Raw genomic sequence first — 15407 nt, forward strand, 5'->3', positions numbered from 1 at the left:
GGCTCTCAGAAGAGCTGCTGTATCTGCCAGCTGCGATTTGGACTTCAGTATCTGGAAGATGATCAGTATCCTGGAGGATGAGCTGGCTCTGGGGAGAGCTTGACCAGCTGGGAGGACAAGTGAAAAGAATGGCCAAGTAGAATAAGAGAAACTTTAACAGATATAAATGTACACCTCAGTTCAAAAACAGAGTCAGGGGCCAGCCTGGTGGCAGAGTGGTTAAGTTCATGTGCTCTGCTTTGGCCGCCTAGGTTTGACAGGCCCAGATCCCAGGCACAGACCTAGCATTGCTCGTCAAGCCACGCTGTGGTGGCATCCCACGTAAAATAGAGGAAGGTTGGCACAGATGTTAGCTCAGGGCTAATCTTCCTTACAAAAGAAAAAAAAAAAACAGAGTCAGAATACTCAAAACAAGGGAGGTGATTATCTCTTAGTATAATAGATTAGCTAGAGTTGTGTAACCAGTTCTGGGCACTATTTTTTTCCTTCTTTAAAATGGTAAAATACATCACACACAGAAGGTATATAAAACATATATATGTAATTTAAAGAATAACTTTAAGGAATGAATATCTGTGTACTCACTACCTAGGTTAGAAAAAACAGAACTTTTCTCTCCAGTATCTTAAGCCCTGATCACGTCCCTCTTCTTCCCCTCTCCCTCCCCCCAGCCGGTGCAACCACCATCCTGAAATGGCGGGGGGGGGGGGGGGGGGGGGGGGGGGGGGGGGGGGGGGGGGGAATCCATTGCCTTGTTTTTCTTTATAGCTTTATCAACTAAATGCATCCCTAAATAATATATTTTTTTAGTTTCTCCTGTTTTTGAACTTTTTAATAAATGGAACCTAGCTGTTTCTATGTATGTATGCTTCTGTGATTTGCTTCTTTCACTCAACATTGTGTTTTTGAGATTCATACACGTTGGTACATGTAGTTTTGCTTCGTTTACACTACTATACAACATCCCATTACATGAACATGCCATAGTTTATTTATTTGTTCTACTATTGTTGGATATGATGATGAAATAATGTTAACGGGATGAGGTACATATGCTACAGTTTCTCTAGGGTATATACCCTGGAGTGGAAGTCCTGGGTCCTGGGATTTGCACATGTTCAACTTTACATGATGCCAAACCCTTTTCCAAAGTGCTCACATAAATGTATACTGCAATGAGCTGTGAATGAGAGTTGAATTTCCTCCAGATGCTTACAACACTTGGTATTTTCTAGACTTTTTTATTTTTACGATTCCAGTGAGTGTGAAATACTATTTTATTGTGACTTTAATTTTCCTTTCCCTGAGTACTAATGAAGTTGAGGATCTTTTAATTCCACTATTGGCCATTTGAGTTTTGTCTTTTAAGAAGTGCCTGTTCTAGTTTTTGGCCTGTATTTCTATTGGTTTATTTTTCTTTGGCTATAGAGCCTTAGAGCTCTCATTATTAATCTTTGATTGGTTATGTTCATAGCTTGTCTTTTCACTCTCTTAATTATGTTTTCTGATGAACAGAAGTTCGTCATTTTAATATACTCGGATTTACCAGTCTTTTCCTTTATGATTTATACGTCTTTTTTTAGAAATCCTTCACTACCCAGAGATCATTAAGATATTCTCTTATGTTTTCCTCTAAAAGTTTTATATTTTCCCTTTCACATTTATGTTTTGAATCCATCTGGAGTTTATTTCTTTATGTTTGGTGTGAGGTAGGGGGTCCAATTTGCTATTTTTCCACATGGAAAACTAACTATGGCAGCACTATATTTGAAAAGTACAGGTTCTTCGCTGATCTAAAATGTCTGTTTTATCGTATATCAAATGTCTATGTGCAAGTGGGTTTGTTCTTGAACTCTCTGGTCAGTTCTTCCATGCCACTGCCTTCATTTCCAGGGTTTTCTGTTAAGTCCTGACATGGGATAGGGCCAGTTGCCCCGCCTTGTTCTTCAGGAGTGCTTTGGCTATTCATGGCGTTTTTCACTCGCACATAAATTTTAGATTCAACTTTCTCTTGCACCTCTTTTTTTTACATTTATTCCTAAGTACTTTATATTTTCTACAGGATTGTAAATTATACCTTTTTATTTTAATTTTTAATTGTGGCTATTATTAAAAAAAGTGCAAAGTTTTTACGTTGTAGGGGAGGAAGACATTTCCTATTCCCAAATGTGGGTTCGTCTGGCCTGAGAACGAATTAAATTCACATGAGACAGAATAGCAAGAGAAAATTAAACCAAGCTTTATGAGGAACCATGGCCCGGGGACTTTCTTCCTGAAGGAAGAAAGGGCACCGAAGAAGTGGGGTGCACATAGTGGTTATATACCCCCAAACAGGGTGTTTCACATGTGATTGAAATGTCCCTCCCACAATAGTCTCAAGATTGCCCTATCGGCACAGTGCTTGATGGACACAGCAGGTAGTGGTCTGCTATCTCGGTGGGTGTAGCAGGAGGCAAGTCGATTGTCTGGAGCTGGGCTGTCACAGGTGAGCACAGCAATCAGTTCCTAGCCTAAGGAAAGATGCTTAACCCTTAAAGAAATGCCAACGTTGGGAGGGGGAGGGAAGTCAGTTACAGGAGGTTACCAGACTAGCACAATAAAATGCAGATTTAAGTCCTTGCCTTTGGTATTGATTAAGAGTTTCTAGAGAGGTCATCTCCTTTCTTCTTCCTGGTACAGAGAGGGAGGCACCTTTACAGATAGAGATTTACCTTACAAACGTAAATGTGTCCTAACAAAGGGCAAGTTCCATTGCTCAGAGCCTCCTTGCCTGTCCCAGTTTATCAAAAGCAATGAGCCTCAAATAATCCTGATGCCAAAGAGACATATCTTGGGGTGGCCAATTCCAGGTCCCCACAACGTATTGATTTTTGTATCCAGCAATGTAGCTAAACTCACTCATTATTTCTAATAATATTTCTGTATTTAGTCTTTTAGATTTTCTACAAACACAGTCATATTTTTTGGTATAATGACAATTTTATTTCTTTCTTCCTGATTCTTATATCTTTTATTTCTTCTTCTTGACTTATTGCACTCACTAGAACTTCTAATACAATGTTGAACAGAGGTAGTAATAGCGACTCCCTTTCTAATTGCCAGTCTCAAAGTGGATTTTTTTCAACATCTCATCCTTAAGTATGATGTTTGGTGTAGCTTTTTGTAGATACCTGGCTATATGTTCTTATTTTACTGTATTTTAGGCTCAAAGTTAACATTTATTTAGAATAAGGAGAGAAATCATAGCACATTTTTAACAGGTTTATTGAGGTATAATTTACATACCATGAAAATTTCCCCATTATAAGGGGAAACGCATAGCATATTTTATATTTTAAATAGCTGAAAAATCTATTCAATATCAAAAACTCATACAAATAACATAATACTTTCATTAGCTGCCTAACACACCTGCAACTTAGTGTCACAATGCTGAGTGAAATTAGCACAGTGAGCGCTAGGAGTGTTCTTGGAAGCCATTCCTGCACTAAGACAGCTAGCACTAGCAATCGACTAACTATACACAGAAGTGTCAGTGAACCACATGATACACATTCTCCTAAACCCTCAATAAATATACCATCAATGCACCTTCAATACAAGACAATACAATAAAGCTAAGGAGCTTTATTCCAGAAATGCTCATGGCCACTCCAGCATTGCTTAACTTGAGGGGAAGTGTGACAGAGGGGAAGGAGGAACAGAAAAAGACAGTCATCTTAACCATTTGCAGTCTTACTTTTGCAAACTTTACAAAAACACTTGATCACGCCCAAGACCACCACTCTTTAAAAGAGAAACTAAAGCCTGCCCGTGGGAGGGTTACGAGGATGACGTAATGGTTCAAAACCATCCCGTATTAGGAACTGTTAAAGAACTTAGGGAATTTGGCTTGGAAAAGAGGTTTGCCAGGGACAGGAGCTTACCTATGTTTTCGGGGGTTTTTTTTTGGAGAAGGTTTAGTTTGTTTTGTATTTGGACCCAAGGGGTCAACCTAGGACTGGAGGCTCTAAAGTAACCCATTTTTGTTCAATATAAAACAGAATTTTCTAACAGAGGTGTTCAAAGAAGTGAAGAGGTAATGAATTTCTTGTTACTTGAGATGTTCAAGGGAAAATGAACAACCCCTTGCCAGCTGTTTTATAGGGGAATTTCAGCACCAGATGGATGGTTAAATGTCTTTGAAGTATCCTCCAACCTTGAGATCCTGTGATTCGTTAAGAGAATGATTTATATTCTAGATAACAATTTATGTATTACCTAGTGGATTATATACGCCGTGATGAATGGAGCCTTGTGTCTGTGGGTAGGGGCCCCCATACTCAATACCAGAGTCCCAGGAAGTCAGTTGATAAGTTGATGAGCATAGAATCTGAGCAAAGATAATCAGATGATCTTAATGGAATATTATCATTAAGCTTCAACAGCAGGATCAGTTGGACTCTTTCAAAATTAGATTATAACAGCTAATCCAACTACAAGATTCATGCTGCAAATCTGAGGCCCCTCCTCCTTGGGCAATGCTGGACACACTAAAAAATTCTTACCATCAACTTCCCTTTTTGTAACTTCTCCAAGAAATTCCTTTCCTTCTTTTGGCTCTAGACATCCTAATACTTCCCCTCCCTCTTTGTTTCTCCAGACTGTCTTAATATTTGCATTTCCCAGGTTTATAGATTGACCTTCTTTAATCTTGAGGTTGACTGCTTCCTGGAGTACTTAAACATCAACGTCATTAGTAATTTAGCCACAGTTATCCTGTAGGCTGCATTCATTTGGAAAGATTTCCTGTAGACGGTTGATCTCACCCAGGGTAGGTGCATTTTTGTAAATTGTAAACACAGAGCCCCTCCCTGACTTGCTGGCTCTGTCTTCTTCCTGATCACTGGTCATATCGTTTGTCCCTAACTTACCTTTACAATTACAATCCTTGTACATCTTTTCCAGGAATCAATATGAAACAGTCAGTGCTGAATTACTAACAGTTTAAACATGTGCTTAGAACACTCAGAAAAATGCTTTTAAGAATTTGATTGTTGGTGTTTCAAAAAGAAAAATTTAAGTGGTCATGATGGGAAAAATTGGTACTTTGCTGTATTTATTTTGCTGTCGTAATTGTTATTTTGGGGTTTTTTTGGTGAGGAAGATTGGCCCTGAGTTAACATCTGTTGCCAATCTTCCTCTTTTTTCTTCTTCTCCCCAAAGCCCCCCAGTACCTAGTTGTATACCCTAGTTGTAAGTCCTTCTAGTTCTTCTATGTGGGGTGCCACCTCAGCATGGCTTCATGAGCAGCGCCATGTCCACGTCCAGGATCTGAACCAACGAACACCGAGCCACCCAAGTGGAGCACGCAAACTTAACCATTACACCACGGGGCCAGCCCCTATCATTGTTTTTAAGTTGAATCCATAGAGAATGGTGTTGAGTGGACATCCTTCTCTTTTTAAAGCTTAGAGCCTCCAAAGGTATTAATCTGGCCTTGATCACAGTGTCTAAAAATGAAGCATCCCATAATGACAAGAGGGATTGATGTATGTGGAATTGTTTAAAATCAGTTCTTTTCACTATGTTGGATCAGAACCAGACCTCACAAAGTAGCCTCTCTTAAAGACAACATGGTGCAACGTTACTGGATTTAACTCCCAGCTCCCTGCTCACTACCAATGCTGCTTTGGAAAAGTCTAACTTTTCTGGGCCTCAGTTTTTTCATCTGTAACTTAGTGTACTGGGTCCTCATGGAGAAAATGTCCAAATAGTAGCCTATATTGACAGGCAGCAGGCAGGGTAAGGGTAGGGAAGAGGCAGTGAGGCAGTATGGTACAGTGGTTAGAATCACAGATTCCAGAGCCCGTCTACCCGGGTTTGAAGTCCGCCTCATTTTACTTATCCGTAAAATGGGTGGTTGTAAGAATTAATGAGTTAAAATATGTAAAGCAATTAGAACAATGCACTCTACGGTTGATTGCTGCTCTGATGATGACGATCCCTAAGAAAATATAAGCAGACGGCCTGAAGCCAATGGTACTTTCTTTTACCATTGAAAAAAGGAGCAGAAATTATAGATTAGAGGCCATGATTATATAAGCTTTGCAAGATTATGGAACCTTTGCCATTCCCTTATTTCTGTTAGCTTTATCTCCTGTTTCTCCAGAGCAGGTAGCAGACAAACCTTGAAACTGAATGAGCCTGTATGCTTGGCTTCAGTGGCAAGGAAGTGGGGGATGTGGAGAGGCTGTGTCTCATTCCGCAGCGAGGCTCAGGAAGACAGCTACCAAAGGAGAGAAAACAGGCTGTGTCCCTATTGTTCAAGGAAGAAGGAACACGGGGAGCAGACACTAGGCCTGGAAAGGGGCCTGGGGACTTAATGGTGGCAAGGATCCTGTGGCTCCCTGCCCTCTCTACTTCCCTCACAGGGCTGCAGTGAGCATCGAAAGAGGTTCTAATAGCGCTGCTCAAGCTGAAGAGTGTTATGGGGACATCACTTGAATAGCAGTGAGTATTTTCATTTTACAACTTTACATTGGAAAGCGGCACTCAAAAGTGTGTCTTGCTGCAAGATAAACTGAGGCACATTAAAAACATTAAAAGTTGACTTGAGCAAAACTCGATTCAAATCCAGCAGCGCCAAACTGGAAGTGGTTAGGAACACTTCACTGAGAGGAGTTAGGGGAGTGACATATAGAGAAGGGACAGAAGCAGAAAAAGGAAATTATTTGACGGGCTATAGCTTAAAGCCAAGTTGGCTGTTTGTGATTGGTTATCCTTGGGTTTCTATTTCTTAATCTTGAGGCATTTACAGGTATAGGTTTCACTCTGCTTACATAGGTCACTAAAGCATTAGTCACCTCAGTCTAATGGCCTCCTTATTTAATTAATTTAACAGTACGTAAGACCTGTTCAACTCATTGAACTCAGTTCAATGTTTCACTATTATTGAAACAATAGTCAAGCATTGCCCTTTAAGACTGATTGAGGAAGTTCTGCCTCTTCCAGGAAGACTTCTCTGAATACCTCAACAATCACACCACACCCTGTCCTAATTTTCATAGCAGGAGTTCCTCTTATCCTCTTACTCCTCCCACAATTTGTAAAACCTTTTATTGTTATTTACCCTTTTCTGAGCAACTCCTGTCTCACCCAGATGGCTTTCTAAGGCAGAGCACAAAGCTCTTTATGCACAGTACGTGCTCAATAAACATTTGTCAAGTGATGGTGTGGTAGGCAGTATCATGGCCCCCAAAGATGTCCACATCCTCATCCCTGGAGCCTGTAACTATGTCACCTCACATAGCAAAGGGGAATTAAGGTTGCAGATGGAATTAAGGTTGTTAATCAGCTGGCTTCAAAATAGGGAGATTATTCTGGATTACGCAGACAGGCGTAATGTAATCACAAGGACCCTTAAAAGTTGAAGAGGGAGACAGAAGAAGAGTTCAGAGTGATGTGATGTGAGAAGAACACAACCTTGTGTCCCTGGCTTTGAAGCTGGAGGAAGGGGCCATGACAAATGAGTTAGAACTATTTTGGTTGCATGTAAAGCAGGATGTAAATGATTAGTCTTTTAAATAAGGAAATGCAACTGCTTTTTAAAAAGGCTTTTCCTTTGTTGTGTTAGAAACATTCAGCTCTTTCTAGGGGTAAGGGAACTTCCTCAGAACAGGATGCAAATATTTTCCCTTCTTTTCAGAGAGCACAAGACGAGATTATCTAAATTTTGAAGACTGAGCTTTTCTTGCTGTCAAGACAAAGGTTTTTGATTGCTAAGGATTTAGACTCTGATTTGAGGCTCTTCACCATGGGTCATCAAGGTCTCTTGGTAAAGAAAACAGACCTGGGCTTTGGATAGAGAGGAGGTATCCTGAAATCCAGGGAGGTTTTGGAGTGGGGGAGACAAGGAAGAGAATTGCTTGATGGGTTAGGGAAGGTGGTCCAGGTCCTTTGGGGCTCAGTCCTAGAATTCTGTCCCCACACCTATAGCTAATCAAGTGCACCAAGAGAAGAGCTATGCTAAAGGGCAATACTGCACCCAGGGCCTGTGCCCATTGGTTCTTCAGTCTGCACATGGGCAAGAACGTGACTCTATTCTGCCCAGTGCTTTACCAGCTGACCATCCGATGGGAAAGAGCAATGCCTGGGCTTCAATAAGATTTTTTTTTATTATGGTAAAATATCACATAACATAAAATTCACCATTAAGCCATTTTAAAGTGCCCAACTCAGTGGCATTTAGTACATTCACAATGTTGTGCAATATTCCATTGTATGGATATATCATATTGTGTTTATCCACTCATCCATTGATGGACATTTGGGTTACTTCCACCTTTTAGCTATTATGAATAAAAGCTTTTAGCTTTTAGCTATTATGAATAGTGCTGCTATCAACATTCACACACAAACTTTTGTTTGAACACCTGTTTTCAATTCTTTGGGGTATATATCTAGGAGTGAAATTGCTGGGTTGTATGGTAAGTCTACGTTTAACTTATTAAGAAATTGCCAAACAGTTTTATGCAGTGGCTACACCCTTTCACTTGCAATAGGATTTTGCTAGGGGATGTAACGTACAGCATGGTGATTATAGTTAATAGTGCTGTATTGCATATTTGAAAGGTATTAAGGGAGTATATCTTAAAAGTCCTCACCACAAGAAAAAAAAAATTTTGTAACTATGTATGGTGAAAATGTTAAGTAAACTTTTTGTGGTGATCATTTTGCAATGTATACAAACATTGAATCACTATGTTGTATACTAATATAATGTTATATGTTAATTATATCTCAATAAAAAAATATTTTGCTCTTTCACCAACTCTTTATCTCATGCAGATATCTCTCTACAATACCCACAAACACCCCTTGTTGGGGTCGCTACTCCCCCATGAGTCTCTCATGCTCCTACACATCTTGCTGGGTGTGCCAAGAATGCAAGGTCTTGATCTGCTCAGGTCATTCCTCAGAGTTGCATTTGCAGCAAGCAGCCTCGACAGATGAGGTAATATCTCACCATGGACGAAGAGTGGGCTTGCTTCTGCTTGCTATAAATCAGTGAATCTCCCAACCTGAGTGTTCCTTGGCCACAAAGCAAATCCATTCCATGCATAGTATCTGCCTGGCCCTCCCCTACCCTGTTTACCTCTCACTTGTGAGACTTGAGAGGCATGGGGAACCTCCACAAGTCAACACGAACTTAATGCTGTTTGCTGTGCCATGGGTAACAAAGTCTTTTGTCTCTGACCCAGGAGTCTCGTGTCTTTGCCAGCATCCATGACACAGGGAGTCTCACTTATTAGCTTGTAAGGTAAAATTCCAGACCCTTCAGTTCTCGAAGCCTATAAGCCCTGGACATCTATTGGGGTAGCGGGGATGAGCTTCTACATCTGTTCTGGGAGGAAATGTGAACTGAGAAAACTTAAACCCCAGGGCCAGGACACAGGATTTTGGTATTTTAAAATTTGAATTATTATTATTCTTTAATTATAGAAGTTTTGCATATTTTTCTATATATTTATTCCTGATAGTTCATATTTACCATTGCCTGGCATTTTGAATTATATTTTAAATTTCATTTTTATCTGTTTGTCATCTATATAGGAGTCAATTGATATATTTATTTTGTATCCAAGAACCAAGATCAATTCTTTTTAATTCTAATCACTAATCTGGACATTCTTTTGGACTTTACAATTTGAAAATTAATGATGTTCATAGCCACCTTGTAAAAAATCATAATTATTTAATGCAAGTTAGACAATATTTTTCAAAATATAAGGTCTATGGAGGGAAACATAAGGAAAGAAGTCCTAGGTGATAAAAAGGCTGGGATCAACCAAACTATGCTATCTGATCTTGATGTCTTGCATTCATCATAGAAAATTGAATTTTGTATTTGATATTTATTGGATACCTGTTCTATACAAGGTGTGAGGAAGTCAAAGATGAATAAGACACAGTTCCTTCCTTCAAGGAGCTCACAGTGCAGCCAGAGGGATGGAATAAGTATCTTTAATGTTCTGTTTAGGCAGAAGCCACCAACTTCATAGTTTACCATTCATTTATCCTTCCAGGCTATGATGTTTTCTCCTTCATTGTTGTTTATTTTCGCACCTCTGTGACTCAAAGAACAGAAGCTAACTCAAAGTTCTGCCAGAAAGGAGGGCCTATGTTCAAGTGTATATTTTCTGTTCTTTCTATGGATTACTTTTGCTGTCATCTCTATATCTTTTCTGTTACCTCACCAATATTCCTGAGAATAGAATTTGACCCAGTCTTTCTTATGCTACAGGCCAGATGTGGTTGCTGGCCATTCTATTGGATGGGTTTGCCTATTCTTGGGTTATGTGATCATAGTGCAGAACATGGCCACTAAGCCAGGGGGAGTATATGAAAAGACTTTAGGTAGAGGTATGGCATAGGTTGAGCAATCATTTACATCTCTAGTATAGCAAATTTATCTCTTGAGGAGCCCATTTTTGTTCCTATAAATGGGCATGAAAATAAGCCATTTAAAATATTATATGCTGGGGCTGGCCCCGTGGCTGAGTGGTTAAGCTCGCCCGCTCAGCTGCAGGCGGCCCAGTGTTTCGTTGGTTCGAATCCTGGGCGCGGGCATGGCACTGCTCATCAAACCACGCTGAGGCAGCGTCCCACATGCCACAACTAGAAGGACCCACAACGAAGAATATACAACTATGTACTGGGGGGCTTTGGGGAGAAAAAGGAAAAAAATAAAATCTTTAAAAAATAAAATAAAATATTATATGCTGGGGGCCGGCCCGGTGGCTCAGCAGTTAAGTGCACACATTCCACTTCAGCGGCCCAGGGTTCGCTGGTTCGGATCCTGGATGCAGACATGGCACCACTTGGCAAGCCATGCTGTGGTAGGCGTCCCACATATAAAGTAGAGGAAGATGGGCATGGATGTTAGCTCAGGGCCAGTCTTCCTCAGCAAAAAGAGGAGGATTGGCGGCAGATGTTAGCTCAGGGCTAATCTTCCTCAAAAAAGAAAAAAAATATTAAATGTTGTGGATTGAAGGCCTAAATAAATATTTTTAGATGAATAGTTTCCATTCTACCAAAAAAATAAAGAAGTTATAGGAAAATTATTGGGTGAAATATTGGTCAAATAGTATCAGAATCCTTTAAGCTTCAGTAAATACCAGGTAATGCACTATCATCTGCAGAAAAACCTACACTCAGATCTCTGTCTCTTCTGTTTTTTTTAAAGATTAGCACCTGAGCTAACAACTGTTGCCAATCTTCTTTCTTTTTTTCTTTCTGCTTTTTCTCCCCAAATCCCCCCAGTATATACTTGTATATTTTAGTTGTGGGTCCTTCTAGCTGTGGCATGTGGGACGCCGCCTCAGCATGGCCTGATGAGTGGTGCCATGTCTGTGCCCAGGATCCAAACCAGTGAAACCCTGGACCACCGCAGCAGAGTGTGCAAACTTTACCACTCGGCCACGGGGCTGGCCCCTCTGTTTCTTCTCTTGCTTTGGAATTGCACCTCCTTTGTACATAGACATAAAATAGCTGGTCATTTGACGGTTTCACGGCCCCACTTCTAAAATAAGACAATGTTGCTTTTAATGAGACCAGAGCAGATGAGAGGTAGAACAGAAAGTATAAGTAGGTCAGGTAGGCAATCTCCTATGTTGTATAATTTTTTGAGAAATTCAAAATGACATTCCTCCTCCCCACCCCACTAAAAAATAGCTTTTCGGGGCTGGCCCCGTGGCTGAGTGGTTAAGCTCGCCCGCTCAGCTGCAGGCGGCCCAGTGTTTTGTTGGTTGGAATCCTGGGCGCAGACATGGCACTGCTCATCAAACCACGCTGAGGCAGCGTCCCACATGCCACAACTAGAAGGACCCACAACGAAGAATATACAACTATGTACCAGGGCGCTTTGGGGAGAAAAAGGAAAAAATAAAATCTTTAAAAAAAAATAGCTTTTCATTATTCTGCTATAGGGCAGGAAATTCTTACCATTGGAATTATCCTTTTGGGAAAAAGCTTTGTCCCCAGAGGCTATGATTAAATTTCATTGTTACCTTGTGATGGTGGAGGGGTGGGTGGGGTTGTTCTTCTTAATTACATAATCAACCCACTGTCACCTGTTACTCATTACATTTTCACAGGTGGCAGAATCCAGAGAGAAAGGGACCTAAGACAGGTAAATTTGAAGGCAAGGTAAAAACAGAAAGACCTGTAACTGGAGCATCTGGCAAGGAGTAGTTAGAATGGGGAACTGCAGCAGAGGGCTCTGGAAAACAGGGGTGCATTGGGCGTTTGGAGGCAGGCTGAAGCCAAAATGCCTAAAAGGGAAAGCTTGAAGACCCACTTGATCCACCCTATAATGCCCTCTCCAGACCTACTTAATCAGAACTTTCATTTTAACAGGATAACCAGGTGATTCATGTGCACATTTAACTTAAGAAGCATTGCTGTAAGGGGTCTGCAACCCACAAGGGCTCAAAAACTACTGACTTAAGCAGGTTTGAAAAAAAGATTAAATGGAAAAAAGTTGGGAGTTGATCTCAAAAATGGTTTAATTAAATTCCGTCCTCCTTTTATTTAATAAAAATTATCTTTTGAGAAATAGTCTAGAAACTAAACCTCCCTCCCCCCTTGCTCGAATCTTCTCAGATCACAAACCACAAACAATCCCTTTTTTATTATTATTACAGGAAAATCCTGAGTTTAGGTGAATAAACATGAAAGATTCTGGTTAGAGTCCTCTTTTGATTGTTAAGGAAAGATGAAAACAAAAAATTATCAAAACCCCCCAAGAGATAATAATCAAAAACCCCAAGAGACTTTTTCACTTCAGCTATCACTTGATCTTAGCACCTGTCATCATAGGTCATACAGCTGAGAGCTGGGAGGCAGGTGGGGGGCACTAGGTTCACCCCTCTACTTTCAGGAAGCTCAGAACTCAAAGTGGACAATTCCTTTTTAAAAACCTTTGAGGAATAAAATATAGCCACTGCTCTGACTTAAGGCTCTTAAATTCAGAAATCTGAGTTGGAAGTCAGTTTATTTCCTCAGCCTTTTCCGAGTGAGTTAATCCAATGAAAGGGATTCCCTTCTTTTTCCTAACAGGTAATCCAGTCAGGTTCATGAATGTGTGCCTATTAGACCTGCAAAGAACCAGCCAGACTGGAGACAGAGCAGGTGGTTGACAACCTTTGAGGAAAGACTGCAAATGTACCTCTGCCTTGGAACTGACCTCTTTTCGCTCTGATTTTTTGCTGCCCTCAGGTGGTTTCCTGGTAGTACAAGCAGAGGGAAAACAGGTAACTTTGAGGGAGAGGAGTAATATTATTTTATTGTTTTATAATTGAGCTCTTAGAAAGGAGTAGTTCATTTCAAGGGGAGGAAATGAATATCTTGAGGAGTTTGGAATAAGTTCCATGTTCTCAGAGTAAACTTGATTCTACTGGGCTTTCCAGAGACTAAATCAGAGAATCACCAAAGTGAGCATTCTTTCATTCAATGGTCATTCAACAAACATTTATTAAATATTTATTCTCTAACAGGCACTGTTAGGAGGGGATGATACAGCAGTAAATAAAATGAACAAGCTCCCTGTACTCATGGAATTCATATTCTGGTGGGAGGGACAGATGAAAACAAGTAAAATGAAACTGTTTAAGGTAGTGATAAGTGCTGTGAAGAAAACTAAAACAGGTAAGGGAGTAGAGAATGATGTGTGTGTTGTGGAGGGGCTATTTTAGATAGAGTGATCAGAGAAGGCCTCTTTGAGGAGGTGACATATGAGATAACACTTGCATGCTGAGAAGGGAACAGTCATGCTTCTTTGGGGTTCTAGACAGAAGGACTAGTGTGTATAAAGGACCTGAAGTGGAAATGAGATTTTGGCATAGTGGTAAAATTCGTGCACTCCGCTTTGGTGGTCTGGGGTTCACAGATTCAGATCCTGGGGGCAGACATACACACTGCCCATTAAGCCATGCTGTGGCAGTGTCCCACATACAAAATAGAGGAAGATGGACACAGATGCTAGCTCTGGGACAATCTTCCTGGAAAAAAAAGAGGAAGACTGGCAATGGATGTTAGCTCAGGGCCAGTCTTCCTCACAAAAAAAAATAAAGAAATGAGCTTGGTGTGCTAGAGGAACAGCAAGAAGGCTAGTGTTATGGGTTGACTTGTGTCTCAAAAATCCATATGTTGAAGTCTAAAGTAACCCTCAGTATCTCAGACTGGGAGCTTATTTGATGTAATTAGTTATGATGAAGTCATACTGCAGTAGAGTGGGCTTCTAATCCAATATGACTGGTGTCCTCATAAAAAGGGGAAATTTGAACACAGACACGCACACACGGAGAACACCATGTGAAGATGAAGGCAGCGATTGGGGCAATGTTTCTATAAGTCAAGGAATACCCAAGATTGCCCCCAAACTACCAGAAGCTAGGGAACAGGCACGGAACAGATTCTTCTTCGCAGCGCCCAGAAGGAACAAACCCTGCCAACATCTTGATCTCAGACGTCTAGCCTCCAAAGTGTGAGACAACAAATTTCAGTTGTTTAAGCCACTCATCGTACAGGCTTAGCAAACCAATACAGCCAGTGTTGCTGAAGAGACTTGAGAGTCGGTGGTGAGAGTTGAGTTTAGAGAGGTAGATGAAAGTCAGGTTATCTAGGGCCTTGCAGGCCTTTGCAAATATGTTGCAAATAGACCTATACTTATTGTTTTTGGTAGATTTAGGTAGCCTCTGAAGATTAGAGATAGGTGAGGGCTATAGACCCTGTCAGACTGAATTCTGTGACACATACACTTATTAGCAATTAGGGACCAAAACAGTCGGATAGCCTTTTCTTGTAAACTGGGTCAAAGACATGCTCTCTGACCTTTAGGAACTCCAGCAAGTTCCTTGCATGAAAGATTTACCTAAAACAGATGGTCTAATAATATGGTAACAGGACCAGCCTATCTTCTGGGTGGAGCAAGAAAATCTTCTCAGCGGTATATATTAGTTATCTATTGCTGTGCTACAAATTACGCCCAAAATTTAGTGCCTTAAAACAACAAACATTTATCATCTCACATAGTTTCTGTGTATCAGGAATCTGGGAGCAGCTTAGTTGGGTGGTTCTGGCTCAGGAGAGTCACTCATGAGGTCGCAGTCAAGATGTTGGCTAGGGCTGCAGTTATCTGAAGGCTTGAATGAACCGGGAACCTGCTTCCAAGGTGGTTCACTCATATGCCCAGCAAAGCACTGTTAGTTGTTGGTAGGAAATCTCAGTTCCTCACCACGTGGACCTCTCCATAGGGTTGTTGGCATGTTCTCATAGCATGCAAGCTCAGAGCAACGATCCAAAATAGAGCAAGACAGAAGCTGCAAGGTCTTTTCTGACCTAGCCTTGGGAGTCACACTTTGTCA

The sequence above is a fragment of the Equus asinus genome, chromosome X, assembly GCF_041296235.1.
Source record: "Equus asinus isolate D_3611 breed Donkey chromosome X, EquAss-T2T_v2, whole genome shotgun sequence".
Classification (NCBI taxonomy): domain Eukaryota; kingdom Metazoa; phylum Chordata; class Mammalia; order Perissodactyla; family Equidae; genus Equus; species Equus asinus.